The sequence below is a fragment of the Palaemon carinicauda genome, chromosome 3, assembly GCF_036898095.1.
Source record: "Palaemon carinicauda isolate YSFRI2023 chromosome 3, ASM3689809v2, whole genome shotgun sequence".
NCBI classification, from domain to species: Eukaryota; Metazoa; Arthropoda; class Malacostraca; order Decapoda; family Palaemonidae; genus Palaemon; species Palaemon carinicauda.
The window spans coordinates 192140627-192163126 of record NC_090727.1 but is presented as its reverse complement, the minus strand read 5'-3'; the positions used below and the strand labels follow the sequence as shown (position 1 = coordinate 192163126).

The 22500-nt window shown below is 36.0% G+C and overlaps 1 protein-coding gene across 2 annotated transcripts in view; it reads right to left on the bottom strand.

The window, feature by feature from the left end:
- LOC137638826 (sodium/mannose cotransporter SLC5A10-like) overlaps positions 1-2229 on the bottom strand; it is a 92969-nt gene extending 90740 nt beyond the window's left edge. The window contains exon 1 of one of the 2 annotated variants that reach the window (XM_068371216.1): positions 2139-2229. The gene's annotated coding sequence lies outside the window, so the exon portion shown is untranslated. The remainder of the gene's footprint in view (positions 1-2138) is intronic. The other variant, XM_068371217.1, reaches the window with a different exon arrangement.
- Positions 2230-22500: the final 20271 nt, after the last annotated feature.

Below are 22500 nucleotides of genomic sequence, written 5' to 3'. Positions count from 1 at the left end.
AATATAATGATGCACAGAAGAGGGTGAAAAATGTTTTCATAAAATTTCTTAACTAAATACAATTTACTCAACACCTTATAGTTATCTGTAAAATTACCTATCCGACAGAGGAATAATTATTAAATTTAATATAAACAAACTTAAATGTTCTTTTTTAAAGACACTATAATTAAATTGCATTGATTTTTGCAACTCAGGAGAAACTCCCGTAGGTCGTTTTTAATATAAATTAATGTGAAATGTTAAAAAAGGTTGTAAGTTGACCTAGGCACCAGCCACCCGTTGAGAACTACCACTAGAGAGTTATGGTGCCTTTTTTACTAGCCAGACAGTACTACATTGGATCCTTCTCTCTGGTTACGGTTAATTTTCCCTTTGCCTACACATATACGAAATAGTCTGGCTTATTCTTTACATATTCTCCTCTGTCTTCATACACCTGACAACACTGAGATTACCAAACAATTCTTCGTCACCCAAGGAGTTACTGCACTGTAATTGTTCAGTGGCCACTTTCCTCTTGGTAAGGGGTGGAAGAGACTTTTAACTATGGCAAGCAGCTCTTTTAGGAGAAGGACCACTCCAAAATCAAACCATTATTCTCTAGTCTTGGGTAGTGTCATAGCCTTTGTACCATGGTCTTCCACTGTCTTGGGTTAGAGTTCTCTTGCTTGAGGGTACACTAGGGCACACTATTCTATTTAATTTCTCATCCTCTTGTTTTATTAAAGTTTATATAGTTTATATAGGCGATATTTATTTTGATGTTGTTACTCTTAAAATATTTTATTTTTCCTCTTTTCTTTCCCTCACTGGGCTATTTTCCCTTTTGGAGCCCCTGGGCTTATAACATCCTGCCTTTCCAACTAGGGTTGTAGCTTAAGTAATAATAATAATAATAATAATAATAATAATAATAACAATAATAATAATAATAATAATAATAATCAATGTAAACTACTGTATATCCATGGAAGAGGGAGCATCGATATTCAATAAATGGCATTAAGACTCATGTGATGTAGTGAAAATAATAATTCCATTCGTTGAAGGATTTAACATTTACTAACAGAGTAACATTTCAATTTACTCAACTGAATTTATTAGTAATAATATTTAGTTCTGTATGATATTTACAGGAGAGTACATTGGCTCCATGGATTAAGTCAGATCTCTTACTAAGAAGAAGAAGAAGAAATATACATGGAATCCTTAACCCTTCCTTCACTAACCGTCCAATGGACATCACGAGTAACCTTGGCTCACGAGATGATGCTGTGTTTGAATATGGAAAATATAATTAAAGAGACGGCAAGACCTAAAGCTTTGATAAGTGGATTCATTACGAGGTGCATATTATTATTATTATTATTATTATTATTATTATTATTATTATTATTATTATTAGCTAAGCTACAACCCTAGTTGGGCAAGCCGGGTGCTATAATCCCTAAGGCCCAACAGGAAAAATCGCTGCGAGGAAAAGAAATATAGAAGCAGAATAGTGTGCAAGAACACTTTAACCCAAGACTAGGAAGACCATGGTACCGGCTATGGCACTAGCCAAGAATAGAGAGCAATGGTTTGATTTTGGAGTATCCTCCTAGAAGAGGTGCTTACCATATCTAAAGGGTATCTTATACACTTAGCAAGTGTTAGGTTGTCCCTAAAACATTACACGAAATACTTTTATTAAGATCAGAATGTGTACAGAGGATCAAGAGTAAAAAATAATGCCAAAGAATTTTGAGTTGATTAAGGACTCCTTCTGTAGTTTAGATTTTAGTTTGTTGTCTGCTTATTTGGCTCCATCGCCACACGTAAAACCTCTCTAATAAAAAACACGTGTTTATTGATGACGTTCACCGGGTAACAAAGACTACCGAGAGTACTCAGAAGAAAAATATCACTCTACTTAACCCTGAAGGCAGTTTAGAATTATACTATAAGTGTTTGTAACCATAAGGCTAAGGTCACCATCGGAAACAATTTTCTTTTATAAAAACTCATACGAACATATGTCAAGACTACAAAAATGAATTGATGGACACCTAACCAACATTTTGTTATATATCCGAACTTACACAATTGAATAAGATAACCCAATTGAAGTACTATATTAAAACAGAATTGCAAACCTTTGCCTTGGGTATCGAATATTCCTTCCCGCACTTGTACCAACTACGCCGAAGAATAGAACAAGCACTTCCACTGTACACACTGCCAGAGTTCTCGAAACACTGGCCTAAGTTGACTTTGGAGTCACGTGGCAGGGAAACTACCTTTCCAAACAAACTTCTTTCGTATGAAAAACATGAGACTAGTTTTCTGACAATACTTCATTTGAGCCAAGCAACGACTGAGAGGCAATTGGGTCTCGTAAAGTTTTCACTGACTAGATGTGCAACATTCATTTTCCGAATCTTAAACTTACTTTTTTTTTTTTTTTTTTTTTTTGTAATACACCAAATGAGTATCCAAGTAGTATTTCATGTTTTTATTCCGGAACTTGATAGCAAAATTTAATAGTACACGATCTCATTGACAAGGGCTTATCCTCGAAGGGAATACTGTATTAATATTATAATTATTATTACTTTCTAAACTAGAACCCTAGTTGGAAAAGCAGGAATAGTGTGCCGGAGTGTACCCTCAAGCAAGAGAACTCTAATCCAAGACAGTGGAAGACCATGGTACAGAGGCTATGGCACTTCTCAAGACTAGAGAACAATGGTTTGATTTTGGAGTGTCCTTCTCCTAGAAGAGCTGCTTACCATAGCTAAAGAGTGTCTTCTACCCTTCCTAAGAGGAAAGTAGCCACTGAACATTATAGTGCAGTAGTTAACCCCCTTTGAAAGAAGAAGAATTGTTTGGTAATCTCGGTGTTGTCAGGTGTATGTGGACAGAGGAGAATATATAAACTATAGTCCAGACTATTCAGTGCATGTGTAGGCAAAGGAAAAATGAACCGATCCAGTGTAGCACTGTCTGGCCACTCAAAGGATCCCATAACTCTCTAGCGGTAGTATGCTTAATTTCTTATGAATGCCCAAAGTGATTGAATAAGAATTATTTTAAATGTCTCAATCATTGTACCTTTATGACTGGAATATTACAAGGAGCTAGAAAAAAAAAGAAGCTTATCGTAGGTGCAGAATCGATATATAATTCACGCATAACCTATATAAAGTAAAGGGAATAATTTATTCAAGGGATTCTACAACTTATTATCGTGATTTATTTCCACCTACTTTTTTTCTTTGTTTTATATGAATGAGGAGTCGCTTGAGAGAAATTCTAAGCTGTAAAGTATTTCTGAGTGGATCGTTAATAGTCATTGACCGTAGATACAAAGACAATCGATTACCACTAACAGTTCCTTAAGATGACTTCCTGCAATTGAATGTGAAAAAAAATGGTAACTGGCTGATCTAAGCTGTGATTTTCTACTCTTAATCTACGAAACACAAGTCGTTTATCCACGCCTAAGGACTGGAGCAACCAGATTCTTTACATATTACTCCGTTCTTTTTATTGGCCGTCAGTTATACCACTGCCTGCCATTATGTAACCTGGTTTGCTCATTGCCGATACAAATTTCATTTCATGATACAGTATATATTATAGACTTGGCATATTTCTGAATACATATTTATTTGGTGCCTTTCTTTACAAGTATAAGTAATTAACCCAAGGCGGAAACATTCAATTGTTTTTGTCTCATGCATGCAAATTTTGCTGTGTTATTGTGATAATAGCCATTGTTCCTTAATTTTATTCCCCTTATACCATTGTTTTATACAAACTGATAAGGTTCGTAGCTCAATAAACACTTGAGGTTATTCAAGGTTAAATATATTGGCTTTATTCTCTAACTTCTTGAAATACTCTTAAGACCAACATTAAAATCCAATACGGCAATTTTGTCAATTATGCAAAAACACTATGTCACGTGCCCAAAACTAGTCCAATGAATATAGTCAGATATATTATAGGGGTGGATCTCTCCTTAAAAAATGCCAGCAATATATCAGTCATTTTGCAATTGTGTCGTACTTTTAGGATATCAAGTACATTATGTTCTAAAGCCCTTTCTTGTTTGAATTGTCATGTAGCTAAACGTGGGAGTTCAATATTTGTAGACTAAATGCTATGCACAGGAAATATATGAAATGAACACGGCGTTTTATAGGACACAATACAATCGTTTTCTTTCCCCACCGTTGTTCCTATGCTTCACAGTATAATAAATTAACGTGATTTGTTTCTCAGTGCTCAAATAATATAGTAAGAATCTAAATATCACCTTAGAAACATTGCTTTTGTAAAAAAGCATCTGGATGAACATTCTATAAAGAAACTTTTGATTAACTTTGCTGTTACCAGAATTGACTACTGTAACTCGAGAAATTGTAAAACACAATAAACAGAGGAGCAATATTGATAAAAGGTGTTCCACCCCGAGAAAGGATAAATTCCCATATTAACTGAATTACATATTCATAATAATTCGTTTAATTTTCTATGCACTTCTTACAATAGCATTAAAGCAAATTTCGTGCCTGGTGTATCATTAATCTGATGTTGAGTATTTACAAATGATCTGGTTATGTTTTCAATTTTGTTTTTAAAGAATACTAGAAAATTATTTGCTAGTTCCTGGTCACTGTATCCATCAGGTAGCTTCTCTTCTTTTACATTTCCCATTATACCATTCAGGAGACGATATAACTTATTTATGTGTGTTGCTGCTTCAAAGATCTATCTCTTATAGCATTCACTTTTTTTCCTTCTTAGTAGGTAGTTATATTGACACGCAGCAGTTTTGTATTTTACCCAAGTACTTTCAGTTTTTAACCTATTCCACTTTCTTTCTTTACGTCTTTTTTCCCTCTTTTTTACCAAAGACTCTCCATCAAACCAAGGAGATTGGCCTTTTACGGTTATAGTCTTTTCCATCGGTGGGCACATGGTATCATATTCACTTTTACTCACTTTATTGTAAGTGGTCATAAGACAGTTAGCACACTTAGCTCCTAACAGACGTTGGTCATCATGATCACAGGGAATGTTGATAGCATCATTTATTTTCTTTGTAACTTCCTCAATAAATACGGTATGAGAAAAATTTGATTTATGTCTAAAGTTTATTTTCTTTACTAATGCATGTTTCTGTAGAGGTAGGCTGAACGTAATAAGTTTGTGTACCGGGGAGATAGTACATTTCTCTTCGACTTTTATATCAGATACAATATTATTCATGTCATCACTTATAATTAAGTCTAGCGTATGACCAGTTAAAGTAGTTGTGCAGTCGACATTCTTCAATAGTCGATATGATTCTAGTAACTCACTAAATGCCAAAGCATCAGGATTTGATGCGTCATCCATCCGAAAATTGAAGTCTCCACAGATAACTAATTCATTTTTTTTTTTCATGATAATTATCTCAATGAGAGCACCGAATTCTTCAAAAAAGATACTAGTGTTTGTTCTAGGAGGTTTATAGATTGTTACAAAGGATATTCTTGTTTGGAAAGGGCTATAGCCTCTCATGTTCATGAGGAATTGAATGTACGAAACAAATTCTGTTAACTAATGAAATTAACTGCATCTTCTTTTTCATTATAAACGCACAGATCCTAAATTGTGATTTCTCCATTTTTTTCTGTCGTTGCACCTTCAACCATGCATACAATTTATCTAGTTTCATTACCAAAATTTGCAATAATATTGCCCCTTCCCGTAGACCTTCTCAACAATGAGAATACCTTTAGGTATAGTGACAACCTCATTTTCCATCTCAATGATATTTCTTAAAACTTGGTTTGACATTATTACCTACGGGTTCTTATCGTTGATTTTATATGCTTAAGTTTTCTTCTTCATTTTAGGCTTAGACATCTTCATCACCAACTCAGTTGGCATTTCAATACAATTAATTCTCAGTTTGAACTCCAATAAATTAAGTTTCTTCATGGATTTGCCTGGTTTTAGATAAAAGATTCAGGCCATATTGGCCAAGTCATCAGCTGGTTCCTCCCATAGAGTTGATGTTTTAGTTCAGAGATTGTAGCATGTCGATCAGTAGATGGAGTTTGATTGTTAGCAACAACTATCTCACTGATTAAGTTTATTTTCATTTTCAGTAAACTTCATCTTTATTATTCATCATATTCGTTTACTAAACGCACTTCAGTAATAGATCTAGGACAGAGCTATAATATTTGCTTTGTATTTCCTTCACTTAAGCCATCTATATGAAGCCATTGTTTATGATACCACTCTGCATGCATAACCTATCTAATTTCTATTTTTTCATTTTATAGTTACACATGCTTAGCAACAAACATTCCCCTATTCACACACCCCATGGAGGCTCAGTAACACTTAGTTTCTCGTAAATATAGATTTGATTCACTCAAAGCATGTTTGCACTCTACCGCCGCTCGCACAGTAGACTACTATAAGGAATTGATTCTGTTGTTCCTTTATTACTAATCAAGGTACCAAAGAAAATATCTTGTTAGGCAAAAATATTATAGTTTGTTGCTAAGTTATCTGGTGTTGCAAATACCCTGGTCACTGAGACCGAATACAGGACCAACAGCGAAAAGAAAGGGATATGCATAATAGCTTTCCTATCAAAGAAGCAATTTCATGCTCTGACAAAGGTATTAAAATGGTCTCAAAAATTCTGTTTGAAATGTATTCCACATAACCATGGCATGGGAAATGAATTCCATAAAGTAGTGTTCAAGTTCTTAGATAACCCGAAATGTAATGTAAAAGTTTTTCAATTGTCATCAGTATATATATAAATTGATCATAGTTACAAAATCTAACTTTTTTTTTTATTGAACATGCTAACGAAATGAAATATATTATACCTGAAATTTTAGCAAACATTCTGGCAATGAAGAGGAAAAGAATTGAATGCTCATCATACATCTATTCACCGAATCTACTACTGAAGTAAAGAAAAATATGCGTAAGAATTTAGGTAAAACTTTAATCTTCTAACAATAATAATTCCTTCATTTGTAGACAATCCAAACTTCTTTGAAATGTTTTCAATAAGCTGTTGCTTTTGTTGTTAACTTAGTCACAATTACACCGACATGGGCCATTATCCTAAGTCTGACTGTCGACTGTAGTCCAAAATGCCTAATGCCCGAGAGGTTTGGGAAAGAAACTTAAAACACATTATTATTATTATTATTATTATTATTATTATTATTATTATTATTATTATTATTATTATTATTACCTGCTAAGCTACAACCCTAGTTGGAAAAGCAGGATGGTATAAGCCCAGGGACCCCAACAGGGGAAATAGCCCATTAAGGAAAGGAAACACGGAAAAATAACATGTTTTAAGAACAGTAACAAGATTAAAATAGATATTTCCTATGTATACTATAAAAACTTTAAGAAAACCAGAGAAAAAGAAATTAGATAGAATAGTGTGCCCGAGTTTAACCTTAAGCAAGAGATCACTAACCCAAGAGGCTGTGGAAGACCATGGTACAGGGGTTAAGGCACTACCCAAGACTGGAGAACAATGGTTTGATTTTGGAATGTCCTTCTCCTAGAAGAGCTTCTTACTATAGCTAAAGAGTCTCTTCTACCTTACCAAGAGGAAAGTAGCCACTGAACAATAAAAGTACGGTAGTTAACCCCTTGGGGGAATAAGAATTGTTTGGTAATCTCGGTGTTGTCAGGTGTATGAGGACAGAGGAGAATAAGTAAAGAATAGGCCAGACTATTCGGTGTGTGTGTAGGCAAAGGGAAAGTGAACCGTAACCAGAGAGAGTAATCCAATGTAGTACTGTCTGGCCAGCCATAAGACCCCGTAACTCTCTAGCGGTAGTATCTCAACGGACGGCTGGTGCCCTGGCCAACCTACTAACTACGGCATTTCAGGGAGGAAGCTTCGATATGCAGTGATGCATCCATTGCTTTTATCCACTTTCTCGTTTTCTACCTTTATTTACTTTGAAATACCTCAGCGATAGCAATTTCTTCTTTGTATTTATGGAATAGCTTAGTATCCTCCTAAAGTAACGATTTTCTCAACTAAAATATCATCATATATAGAAAACGAAACTTTTTATGGCTGACTATTATATCTATAACTTTATTCATAGTAGACGTGATATTGTTTATATTCAACATTCATACATGTTCAGTCTCATGGGAAGGATTAATAGGGGTAGGAGGTCACGGGGGGGGGGGGGGGGGGGGGGGGGGGGGGGGGGAGGGGTATTTTTCCCGAGGACCAGCCTTTCACTTTTAAGTTTCTTTAGAATAAAAGATATTCTAAAGGGGCTAGAGAGAAAGATTGATGAAAAGCTGAGAGATGAACAAGCAGTATTTAGAAAAGGTAGAAGTTGTACTGACCAAATTCTCTTTTTAAGACTTGTAGTATAGCGATGTGTAGGATATAGAAACCAACTTTTGAAGGCGTTTGTGGACTATGAATAAGTCGTTGATAGTGTGCACTGGCCAATTTTGTGAAGAGCCCTATTAAATATGTAAATTTAATTAAGTCTATTCATAACCATAGCAAGTGAAAAGTTAATGTTAGAGTAGTCCTATCAAATGAATTTCTAGTGAACAAGGGAGTACACCAAGGGAATGTGTGTCACCTTTGTTGTTTATCCTCCTTATGGATTTGAACAGTATAGAACAGTTGGAATGGTGTAGAAGGATTGGACTGGATTGGTAAGAGGATATTAGCGGACCTAGAGTATGCTGATGACACTGTAATTATTAGCAGAACACCACAGGATTTGCAAAGCTTGCTTACCAGAATGCATGAAATATCACATGTTGTTGGACTCAAGATAAATAGAAGAAAGACAGATGATGAAATCGGAGTATGCATTGGAAGATGAAATATCATTGGAAGGAGAAAGGATTAATGAGGTGGAATCATTTAAATACCAAGGAACTATGATCTGTAATACAGGATCTTTAGAATTTGAGTTTAATGATAGATTGAAAAAAAAAAGGAAATCAGACAATGGCTAGGTTGAGTAAAATTTGGAAATCAAATCGTCTGAAATACATATTTAAAATCAGTTTATATATCAGTTTAGTGAGATCTGAATAACTGTATGGACATGAGTATCCACATGACATGAGTGAATTATATAATAATAATGATGAGAGGCAGTAAATTAGACGATTTTTATATCGTAAGAGGATTTATTGTCTAAGTTAATTTTCACAAAAAAAAAAGAAAAAAAGAATGAGCATAAATCTTCTTCAAAGCGAGTGAAATAGAACTTTAAATCTTGGGATTACACAACAGAAGACACAAAAGTTTCTCACTGACTTTCGATGATTTTATCAGTTTCATACCAGGGAATTAACTTATAATTAGATAATACACACGGGGAGAGCGGATACCCAGGGAGACAATCATAGGATTAAGATTATTACAACTAAAAGAAATTCTTGGATGTCTCGTGGCGTATCGACGCCCGCTATGGTTGAGGTAGGCTTACCATGGTAGGTGGGTCTATTAATGCTTGCTCGGCCTCGAACGTAACTGGTCTTCGACGGACTTACTCTGGGAATTCTTATTTCCCTTTCATTGCTGGGGGCTCTGAGGGCTTGTCTCGCCTAGGGGTAGCAGTGGCAGGTGATGTAACCGCACCAGACTGGTTCTCCCTCTGCATCCCCGTTCCCTGGTGTACCTGTAGACATGGCAACAGATTCAGTACACGTGTGCTTAGGTCAGCACATACCAAACAATGAGGAAAGTGGCTCGAACTATTTCCCACACTACCCATGGAACGGGGAGATGAGGTCATAGGTCGGGCAACATCCGCCCAACTTCCTGCGCATTTACCTTATGTTTTTGGCCTTTGTTTAAAACCATTTATTTGTACATGAAAGAGTCGTGGTATGACAATGGAATAATATCCAACAGATTTTGTAGATTTGAGAACAAAGCCCTCAGAAGAATATCGAGAGTTAAATGGTAGGACTGGATTACAAATTAATATATAAGAGAGATTCCTCGTGTGCCATATGGGGATGAGATCATGGTGAGAGGTAGATGGAAATGGTTTGGGCATGCTCATCGCACTCCCCAAGTGAGATTAGTTCACCAAAATTTAAACTGGGCTCCACAAGGCACTAGGAAAGCTGGAAAATCCAGGCATACATGGCTGAGTACTATGAAGCATGAAGCAGGAGATAATGAATGGAGAAGTAATGATTTAAAAGCTCAAGAAAGAAACGACTGGTGGAATCTAACCGAGGCTCTTTGCGTCAATAGGCGTAGGAGGAGATGATGATGATGATGAAAATATAAGACCACAAATGAACCCATTTATTTCTGTTTGTGGTGATGCCGACGTATAACCATGTATTCAGATGGGTCAGGATTATATCTGTCTATGGCCACTGTTGAAACCGTTAACTAATTTACAAGAGTCACGGTAAAAATAACCCTAGTTCAAGCTACAAATCCCTTATGTATAGTCCGACTATTCTAAAATCAAGGTTGAGGGTATTCGAGCTGTGGATACACCGTCGCTTTGCAGTCTAAACAAGTAAGGCGCCAATTATCTGATTTATGTTAAAACCATTACAGGTAGGTAAACACACAGTAAATATTATAGCATATTAAAGGAAAGTAACTTGTAATGTATGATTGTCTGTGGAATAAGTGCTCAGCGTTGTTGTATGTATTAGCCATATCAAATGCATAGATAATTTTGATGGGAACTAATGAGTAAATTTAAGATTTAAGATCAGACAAGCCACACTACTCAATAAAGAAATAAGCCAGTGATAGTTTTCTAAATATATGCACTGTTAACTTTCTGTGTTAACACAGACAACTTGCTTGCATTTATATTAGCCGAGCCAAAAAAATGCATTCAACATAAGCCAGAAGGAGAGGCAGTATGGAGGAATCTTTACATTTCAAAGGCATTTAATTGATATATATATATATATATATATATATATATATATATATATATATATATATATATATATATATATATATATATATATATATATATATATATATTGAGAGAGAGAGAGAGAGAGAGAGAGAGAGAGAGAGAGAGAGAGAGAGAGAGAGAGAGAGAGAGAGAGAGAGCAATGAAAATTATTGTTATCGAGGAGTGTTGTAACTAATATCTCACTCACTTCATATATTTCATATGTGGCGTTCACACAGAGACTTACGCACGCATTTCATGCCCGAAGATACAGCATACAAATCTGACGCCTCAGTGACGTAGCACAGATGGAAACACGGCAACATCGTGTGAGGGGTTTTCTCTGTTTGACCCACCCCCCTTAAACCTTGGTTCTAGATAGGTTGGAGTATACCTATTTGTTAGTCAAACCGTAGGGGTTGCAGCTTGGGTGAAGTGATAAAGAAAGAAGTACACACTAGCGTCATTGTATATCGCTGTCTTAACGCTTGTATATCCTCAAAACGGTAGTTCCTAGAAGATGTAGCCGGTAAGCACTGAATTTTGCAGTAGTTTCCAGGACGTAGTTTCAAATATAAAAGATGATAATCAGGAACATAACGTCTGACGATATTCGATCTTCCAAGGTTTCCTTGTTTTTCTCTTAAATTAGTAGTGTTGTAAGTGAAAATAATGTCTCCAAACCAGTTAGAGTTAAGTCGGAGATGGACGATTCAAGCCTCCCTGCAAAATGCTTTGGGTCCTTTATATACCCGACAGTGACGTTTTGTATAAAATTCCAGAATGTGCAAGGGGAACTATATTATTTATCAAGCACACCTGGCATGACCAATGAATTTTGATAATTTACCAGTAGCTCTTGTTCTAGAATACAAAGATACCTTTAAATTACAAATCCTTATAAACATATTTTGATAATATCACTAACTGCAACTCGGGATAGATATTGTTAATGAGGTCTACATTGCCCCTCGTTGATTTATCTCACTATCACACAGTGTCACTGTAATGTTGCTACATTTAACAGCATATTTAAGAAGGCTACATGATAGCTGTGTCTTTTCAATTGTAGGTATTACCATTAAATTTGGAAGGAACAGAGAAACTATGTTTCACATCAATCCCTGAAAATTTCATTTAGATATGTATAGTATTCTAAGAGTGATTTACTGTGCCGCCGAAAATCAGTCTCCTGCGAATATCAAAAAATGGCTACTGTAACTTTTTTATGGAAAGTATCAGTACGAAAATTGGTATGAACACCCATTATACCCTGTGAAAATTATTTGGATATCTGTAAAACTCTAGGAGTAGTTTGCTGCTCCTCATTGTTTTTACAGCTAAAAATCGTCACTTACGAACAAAAGTGACAGCCAGGGCATGCCTATTGCAGGCATGAACATGAAAATTGGCAGAAGCAAAGTTTATATACATCTGAATAATAACTTGAAATCTAATTTGAATATATTTATTGGTATAAGAGTTATTGACCCCGCCGCCGAAAATATCAGCTGCTCCCCACCACCCGGCGAATAGCCTCCCACCATTTTGAAAAAATGTCTGCAGTGATTTATCTATGACAAGTATCAATGCAGAAATTGGCATGCAAGTAGTTCACATAATACCCATTAAACAATGTGAAAATTATATGGATATCTGTAAAACTCACGACGGAATTAACTGCTCCTCACTGATTTTTTAGCTAAAAATCGTCACTTACGAACAAAAATTACCGCCAAAGCATGCCTATAACAGGTATGAACATGAAAATTGGCTGAAACAAAGTTTATATATATATATATATATATATATATATATATATATATATATATATATATATATATATATAATATATGTAAATAATTCCTTAGAATTTGATTTGAATATATTCATTGGTATAGGAGTTATTGACCCCGCCGCAGAAAATATCAGCTGCTCGCCCCACCCCCCTTGCGGTAATAATAACAGGGAATGCCTCGGCTATGGATTGACTGGGCTATGGGTTGGGTGGGATTCATTTGTGAAAATTTTGGTATTTCATATAAGGTCACTCACTTCGTTCGGGACAATTAATATCTAAACTCCTAACATAAAAAGAGATAAATCATTTAATTCACATATATCAGTATATATATATATATATATATATATATATATATATATATATATATATATACAGTATATATATATATATATATATATATATATATTTGTATATATAATTTATATATATTATATATATATATATATATATATATATATATATATATATATATATATATATATATATATATATATATATATATATATATATATATATATATATATATATATATATATATATATATATATATATATATATATATATATAGTCATTAAAGACAACTGCCATAGGGATGTCTACGTCTCTCCTACATCCTCATATTTACACAATTTCTTCAGATTCTCCGGCGTAAGCCTTTGGTTAGAGTATAGGAACTCTTACCCATAATCTCAAAATGACATTTGCTCACGGAAACACGACCTCCTATGGACGGCGAGAAAAGAGATTTATAAGAAACGCAAGGTGTCGCTGGATATTTTTTCTTATTCCTGGATTAGCAGCAGTTTATCTTTAAAACAGAAACTAACATCTAATAATGAATATTGTAAGCTTTCAATTACGATGATTTAAAAGGTTCTGTTCCTCTAAATCAAATATATTCCAAGCATTTATCCGATGTATCATTTTAGATGCTAATATTTTTTCTATACCTCTCGGCTTGCAAGGAGTGTCTTTTTGTCAGATTTATGTGCAATAATAACAAAGTTTAAAAGTTATTTGCATTTTTATAACTATAAAATCCCCAGTTCTTTAAGAGGAGTACGATTTCAGTGAAGTTTGAAAACTCGGCTGTTTAAGATCTTACAAGGTGTCAGTAGTTGCTGACCTTGCTGAGTAGTCACTTTGTCCTTCACTTAAAGCTTGTCGGGTGGATGAGGTGGGAAGTGTAAATTAGTGGACAAGGTTTATATAGTTAAGAAAAATACAAACTTCTTTTAAATATGTTATCTGTTTCTAAACGAATACAAACCTTTGCCCTTTAATAGGAGACTTATCCTTATGTGCGAGGTAGTCCCATCACCAAATGGGTTGGCTAAAATCCTGGGAAGTCCAAGCACTCAGACCGAGGGATGATTCCAGTCCACTTTCTGTGGCTCTACTTTTAGGCTATAGGCTAGGTGTCAAATGACGGGCGGTCATGGAAGAACTTTTATCCTTGTAAGATATTGTTTGTAATGCAAGGCACTAGAAAATTGCTGGGTTTATATTACTATTCAACCTTCCCTTTATTAGAAAGATGAGACAATGAACACTTCTCTTTTATTCACAAATGAAAAGGTACTCATTAATGAAGCTTGCCTGCAATAACATATGATCCTGAAATATATCAGTGCGATTGCTGTACACAAAGAAAGAGGAATGAAAAGAGGAATTAAGGCCATACATTTAACTTTCATCCTAGTCTGACAGCATAACCACCTTCTTAGATGCTTTGCTCATTGTCCTTTGATGGAACTTGGTTTGTTACACTACCTGTGAACAGCTACCACAAGTTCTATGGTAAAGGTATCCAGTGATGTGGGTGCATTCCCGTTAGCAGTTGGTCGGGAAGGTGTTTTGATGTCTCCAGACACCTGTTTTTAATACTTGACCCACAAACAAGTTCTTCTGAGAAGCTAGTGTCGTTTCCATTCCAATGACCCCGGGAGCTTGCGCATGTGCCAGACCCTTCTGTTCACCTTGTTCTGAAGATTGCACTCTGTTAATAACCTCACGAGGCCTGAAAGAGATGGTGTTTTTGGAGATAATTTTCTTTTGCTTTGATGATCTAAAGAAGAACTTTTGTAACCTTGATTTAGCAGGTTTGGTTTCTTAAGGTAACATATTAGCGCTCTCAAAGGGCAAAGAAGCAAATCATCCAGAGTGTCAGTCACTTTCCTAAGGAAGAAAATAATAAAAGAATCAAAATTTGAAGCATGAATGGCAGGGCTCTAAAGATTTTCATACAAACTTTAGCACAAAGGCGAGACAGAGAGAGGCTTGCCTCCAATGTTTAGAACCGGTACCAACTGGGGCAAACCATCTAGTTCCTCTGCATGTTTAATCAAAGCCAAAGCAAGGAAGAACACCGTCTTGACTATCAGATTCTTGTCAGATGCATCTTAATGGCCCACATGAAGAACTTTTTAGGAACCTTAGAACTTTGGTTACATTCCAAGCAGGATGTTTGATTTTCCAAGGAGAGCAGGACCGTTCTAAACTCTCATTAGTAAAAACATTTCCTTTGAAGAGTATAAGTTCATTCCCCTCTGTAAAAAGACTTGGCTTAAGGGTGAGAGATAGCCATGACCTCCGAGATTGAGAAGAGTTTCTCTCATTGCTGGAAAACGAGGAAGTTCACAATTGAGGAAAGAGTCTATGGTATACTGCCATGGAGCATCTATGAAGGTACCCTGACATCTGTTGTGTATTGCAAAAAACATCTAACAATCGGGCAAAATTTCGGAAAATCATAAACATCTAATACATCTAATGACTATCGTAAGGTGCCTTCCAGTACCACTGCCTCATCTAGAACTAGTAAACAAAATACAGGTAGCCTGTTGTTCACCATTGTCGAAAATAGGCCGATCATTGGTGAACCTTATGTCAAAACTTTCATTACTACTTGAAGATAAAGGGACTAATTTGACTTTACAATCTGTCTCTGGCGACTGAGTTTGTCAACGATTACTTTCCATTTGCCTGGGATGTATCTCGTATTCAACTCTACTCTGTTGTCCAATACTCATTTGTGAGCTTGAATTACCAACTGGCAAAGATGCAAAGAAGCAGTACCTCCTTGTTTGTTGATGTATGCCACTACTATAGTGTTGTTGATCATCAATGCAACCGAGTAGCCTAAAAAAATAGTATCGGAATGATTGCAGTATTAATATAGCTTTCATCATTTCCAACAGGTTGATGTTCCAGTTCTTCTCTGTCTGGGACCTGTGACCTGCCATAACCTGATAAGGGGACCCTCCGCCATGGGGTTTTGACATAACAACTTTCAGAGATCGAAAATCGTTTTATTGCTTCTATGTATGCATAAACATATCGCACATGCTCCCCAGAAGTTTCAGCCAATTATTTTTACAAATAACGAAGATATGGCGGTCTTTAAATGATGACATCATCCTTACTGTGTCGTCTGCATGACTGAGTTTGACGAAATCGTCTTTGTGTGTTATTTTTGCATATTTATAGCGATTTTTCACTTATGTTTCGATTTATCGTACGTCTGACAGAAATGGAAGGCATTGGTAGAGCGTAGTTGAACGAAATCTAATCCTAAGAGAACAAAAGCCAGAGTTTCCAAACACTTACAGAAGTTATAATGCATGCGTTTGTTTACTTGAAGTTCGTATGTAGATTGTTTTCGCAACGTCCTCGGGAACTTTATAGCAAGGCCAATGTTACCCAATGTCATAAAAAGAAGACATTGTCAATCATTTTTCCAAACAAGGAAGATATAGCGGTCTTTAAATGATGACGTCATCCTTATGGCGTCGTCTACCTGACTGAGTTTGACAGAATCGTAGTTCTGTTCTCTCTCTCTCTCTCTCTCTCTCTCTCTCTCTCTCTCTCTCTCTCTCTCTCTCTCTCTCGAATTATCTAAAACTGCCATTTATACAAATACTATAATTCTCTCTCTCTCTCTCTCTCTCTTGAAGTTCGTATGTAGATTGTGCTTTCATAACATCCTTGGGAACTTTATAGCAATGCCAATGTTACCCAAGGTCATAAAAAGAAAAAATAATCTATCATTTTTCCAAACAATGATGATATAGGGTCTTTAAATTATGACGTCATCCTTACTGTCGTCTGCATTACTGAGTTTGACAGAATCGTATTTATGTTTATTTTTGCATCTCTCTCTCTCTCTCTCTCTCTCTCTCTCTCTCTCTCTCTCTCTCTCTCTCTCGAATTATTTAAAACTGCCATTTATACAAATTCTATAATACCAATGTTCAACTCTCTTAAAATCAAATAATGGTTGATCTCTCTCTCTCTCTCTCTCTCTCTCTCTCTCTCTCTCTCTCTCTCTCTCTCTCTCTCTCCCTCTCTCTCAATTTGAACTGCCATCTACAGTTTATCAACCAAGTGCTATCACTCCAAAATTATATTCATGATCTCTCTCTCTCTCTCTCTCTCTCTCTCTCTCTCTCTCTCTCTCTCTTACTCTTATGTTTCGATGTATCGTACTTCTGGCAGAAATGAAAGGCATTGGTAGAGGGTAGCTAAATGAAAACTACCAGCTACGAGAACATCAGCAAAGTTTCCAAAGACATATAGAAATTATAATGCATGTGTTTATTTACTTGAAGTTCGTATGTAGATTGTGCTTTCACAACGTCCTCTGGAACTTTATAGCAATGCAAATGTTACATAAGGTGATAGAAAGAACAAAAAGCAAGTGGAGAACAAGAAAAAGAACAAAGAAAGAGAGAAACATGAATAAGAGTACAAAGCTGAAACTTGCTAACTAAAACACTGGCAACAATGAGAGATCGCTGGCAACTCGTAACATAGGAATAGTAAACTGAGGGTTCAAATACCTCGTTTAGGGTGCACTTATGTAAGAATAAACAATAAAAGTTATCATAATAATATTATCTTGATTTCTTTAAGAAAAGAAGCGAAAATTTGTTGCAAATATTTGGGAGCTCATAACTCAAAAACATACTTATTCACACTTAGGTACATTTTTCTCACGTATTTGTTGTTTGATATTAGAGAGAAAGATATAATTGAAAAGAAGAATAAAAATCCCACAATTCTGTCAGACAAAATTTTGATTTTATTTTTATATTTTTTTTTTCACGATTATTTTCAGTCTAGACGAGGGAAAAAAATAAAAAATCATTAAAAAATAACAGAAAGGAAAATCAAAATTCTGTCTGACAGAATTGTTCGGTTGATAGAGTAGTTTTTATGGTATAAGTTTCAATACAGTTGGTATTATAGTAGTGGGGAAAAATTTACCTAAAATCCTTTTTTAAATCATGATTTTTGCTGATAAATCCAAAAGTTTTTGATCAAATGACTTTAAATTTTAATATGATGATGGTATTATATATGTCTAAAACATATATAGAAATGGTGTAATTTGGATCATTAAAAAAAAAAAAAAATGGTGGACATGCCGGATGTGCTCCCCCTCCTCTTTCCTTTGAGGCCTCTGATAACAGTAGTAGTTCTGTGGGAAAGTTTTCCAATTGAAAAATTACCCAAAGGTTCTTGTCCTCTAGCCACTAGTAGGGGTTTGATCTTACCTCCTAATCGAGTGGAATTGAAGGGTATGGAGTGCTGGTCTCTGGTTCCAGTGTCTCTTGAGGCACCACTGGAGAGAGAGAAGAGAGATTAGTTGAACAAGAGGGTCCAGCTTTTCCTGGGATGACAAATGACTTAACACTTGTTGCCATCATCGCGGAGGAGAATGTTAGTGATAGAGGAATGGATGAGCTATCCTTCTAGATCTGAGAATTATTGTTTGGTAATCTCAGTGTTGTCAGGTGTATGAGAACAGAGGAGAATATAGAAAGAATATGCCAGACTATTTGGTGTATGTGTAGGCAAAGAAAAAATTTTCCGTACCCAGAGGGAGGGATCCGATATAGTACTTTCTGGCCAATCAAAGAACCCAGTAACTCTTTAGAGGTAGTATCTCAATGGTGGCTGGGGCCCTAGTCAACCTACAACCCAGCACAGCGATGGGTGCAGTACTCGAGTAGGAAACAGACGATGGCTACTGACCGCTAGTATTTTTCATCAAAAAGTCCTCTACAGAGGAATAGAAATACTCCTTTGGCAGAGAGCTACATTTTTGAACAACTGCAATTCATGGTATAAATGGACCATCAGCCCTTGATTTATGTCTTCACAAAAAAGGTCGATTGCTTGTCAGCGAGCCAACAGTGGCAATTTCCGGAGATCGCTGAGTACTCCTATACCATCTAAAGGGCTCTGCCAACAACATCTCCAATGTCCTTTCCAGAAACACCATTATCACCATCCAAATTAGGATACCATACCCTGAGATAGCAGCAAACCATAAGGACAACCAAATCCTACAGAATGGAAATTCTTGGGGAGGGATTTCGTCATAGATAATTGAGAAACAACCATTGGCAGTTCTTATTCACATCAACACTGTGAGAACCCTACTTCACCCCAATGGATAAAGATGCGTTTTCCTGATTATTAAGGAGAATACCAGATGATCTGAGGCAATGCCTGTCAAGCAGGAGATAGCGGAAAGCTGCGTAAAAGCTCTAATCAATTGCGTCAGTAAACATGGAGGTTCCCAATACATAACCAGTGAAAGGGGGGCTAGGTATTTTGCCTCCAGGAAATTCACGTCAGCCATATAGAGTTCCCTCATCACCAACCCCAGGACAAAATCAAACCCCAGAAACCACCAGCCCTTGATTCACACCTTCACAAAAAATGGGGGTTTTCGGAGATTGCCGAGTACTCTTGCACCATCAGGTATCTGAAGGGCTCTCCCAAAGCACACACAATCTGAGACTGGGGTAGGGAAATTCAGGACAACTGCTTGCCATCTAGTTTATATTCACATTGACACTGTGGGACCTCTACATCACTCCATTAGATAAAGATAATTTTTCTTTAATCTCAACCAAAATACCAGGTGGTCCAAGGCAATGCCTGTCAAACAGAAGATGGCAGAAAGCTGTGTAAAAGCTCTAATCAATTTGGTTATCAAACATGGAGGTCCTCAATACATAACCACTGAAAGGAAGTCTAGGTATTTTTCCCATTAGCCCCATGGAGTTCTCTCACTACCATCCATGGAACAAAAGTGAACCAAACAACGACATATAACCCAGAAGCTAGCAGCATGGTAGAGTATTTCCATCTCCCTTTAAGCAGCACTCACAGCCAAATGTCAGAATGGAAGGTGGAAAAAGGATGTACTATGAATCTTATGAAGACTGAAAACAGCCCCAAACCTAGCCCCCAATGCTTTACTGGCGGAGCCACTCTTTGGACAGCAGATATGCAAGTCTTAAAGAAAAGGCAAAAATGTTGATATCGTGAATTTGATATTATCCACACAAGATGGAACTGACACCTACTATTTCATGTCTATAGCAGCCTGAATCCATGCGGGATGCTCAAAAGTTGTAATTAAGGCATCTGACACAGCCATTGTGGTGATAAGTGCCTATGTATATGATTACTTTACAGCAAGAGGCTTGAAGGCATTATACGTGTAATCAAAGGACTATTTGATCCCAGTTTATCAGATCATTGAGGTCATAGATGCTAATGAGGCAAAAATGCTTCCCTTAGTACATGCCATAATTGGGTGTAATACTACTAAGTTTTTTAGGGTAAAAGCAAGAAAACTTTTTGTGCTGTGGCATATATTCATAATGCTGATGAAGCAAGAACCTGCTCCCAGCTAGAAAATGATAACACCAGTACTTCTTTAATTGGCCAAATAATTACAGTGACAAAGTCAACCACTATTGCTGCCTACCATCCACAGGAATTTAGACATCACCTATAAGCTAGGAAGAAGAACATAAAAGTATTACCATCTACAGACGCTGCTTTTTACCAACACAGTTTCAGGACCATCTTGCAAACATTTGTTTGAGCAAAAGCCATGCAGACTCCCCCATCTCTTTCATCACTCAAACTTGGCTGGATGATAGTGCCGAGTGGTGCTGTACAGTTAGATTCAAAACTTCGTGGACCCTCAGGGAAAATCATTTGTCAGATGTCTCTAGTATCACTATAGCAAAACAGGTAAACGGGTGCTTTTCTTACTACTTCTAGGAAATGGGCAGAGCCTTCTTCAAGCTTAGCAATTGCATACAAATGTTACAAACCGAGCTTCCATATTTAATTCTGAGCTATCATTTGATGTCTTGAATATCCACTATAAATACAAAACACACACATATATATATATATATATATATATATATATATATATATATATATATATATATATATATATATCATTATTTCTCATTACGACATTTTTCGTAGGAGGTACCCAGTAGACACTTACAAAGGAAGGGTCAGAACGAGAGTTCCCTCTCCACCACCCAGGCCAGTCCGACACTGAGGAAGTTAGGAAGTCATTTCTATTTTAGGTGTTATAGAGTTAAATGAGGATTCTTGATACAGCCTTTAAGATATTGTATCATTGCCTAAATCTAATTTGATAACTGATAATGTTCTAGCAATTATTGCTAACCTAATTCATTACTAGTTGATTAGAAAAAGATAGGAGGAGAAGAATAATGTAGCTGCTGTTGTTGGAAGGTTCATTAGTAACGAAAGTTAAGTATTAACTTTGCATAATAGATAATCAGTAATGGATACAGTAGATACTGAAGACCGTAAAGCACCTTGAATACAATCAGAATTTAGTTAATCGAATAAAAAATAAGTTGTATTGAGATAAATGAGACCACCATTACATTCTGGAAACACCTTTCAGAAATTTGTTTCATTGACAAGTCATTTAAAGTAAGCTGTTTAGCCGGAGAACGACGTAATTTTCCGAAATTTTTTCATGAAATTTTGATATATTCATTTCCCCAAAATGCAGATAGCACAACTTACAGTCAGAATATTAACGTAGAGATACTACGTTAATACTCTGACTGTAAGTTATCAATTATTATATGATTACTTGTAGATTTCTCTTGAGAAAATTACATAGCTTAGAGACCAAGCTAACTTCTTATCAATTTCATACACAACGTTCTTATAATCTTGATTAAAAAATGCTTAACTTTGTCTGAAAAAGTTCCTATTTACAGCATCATTTTAAGTGATCAAGTGCCCGAATTAGCACAGCATGAGGGGCTGGGTGTGGGACTTTGGACCGGGTGAATTACTCCAGGTAGATGGGCGCTTAACGAGCGAAAATACATTTTTTTCCATGAAGCTCTTGTTCAGAGTGTTCGAGCAATGGCCATTCCAGCTTCTAAGTCTATCAAGGCAGTAGTTAAACCGTAATATCTACAGCTGATGCAGTAAGCGGAAAAGGGGAAGACCAAATATCAAAATATCTTGGAAATAAATGTTTGATTTTCCCTTTATCACAGAATTACACAGCTGAGGAACGATGCCCTTGGAGTCCTAAAAAATTTCGCTCACTCTTTAGATTTTATTTTCTGAGCTTCTTCCTCTATCCACTGACATATCGTGATAGGTTTTTATTCTTTAACATTTGTGTATCTTTCTATCATTCTTTATTATGCCAGATAACTGATAATCAATCAATCAATCATTCTTAATCCATTTATTCATTAAACATTGTCATAAATTTAAAACTGAACGGCTCAGGTGGTCGTTTTAGGCCGTCAGTTTTAGTTCCTAGCTTCTCACTATCTCTCCAGAAAAGAAATGTCTCCCGAGAGGCAGTATGAAACTCTTTCACTCGACCATTCC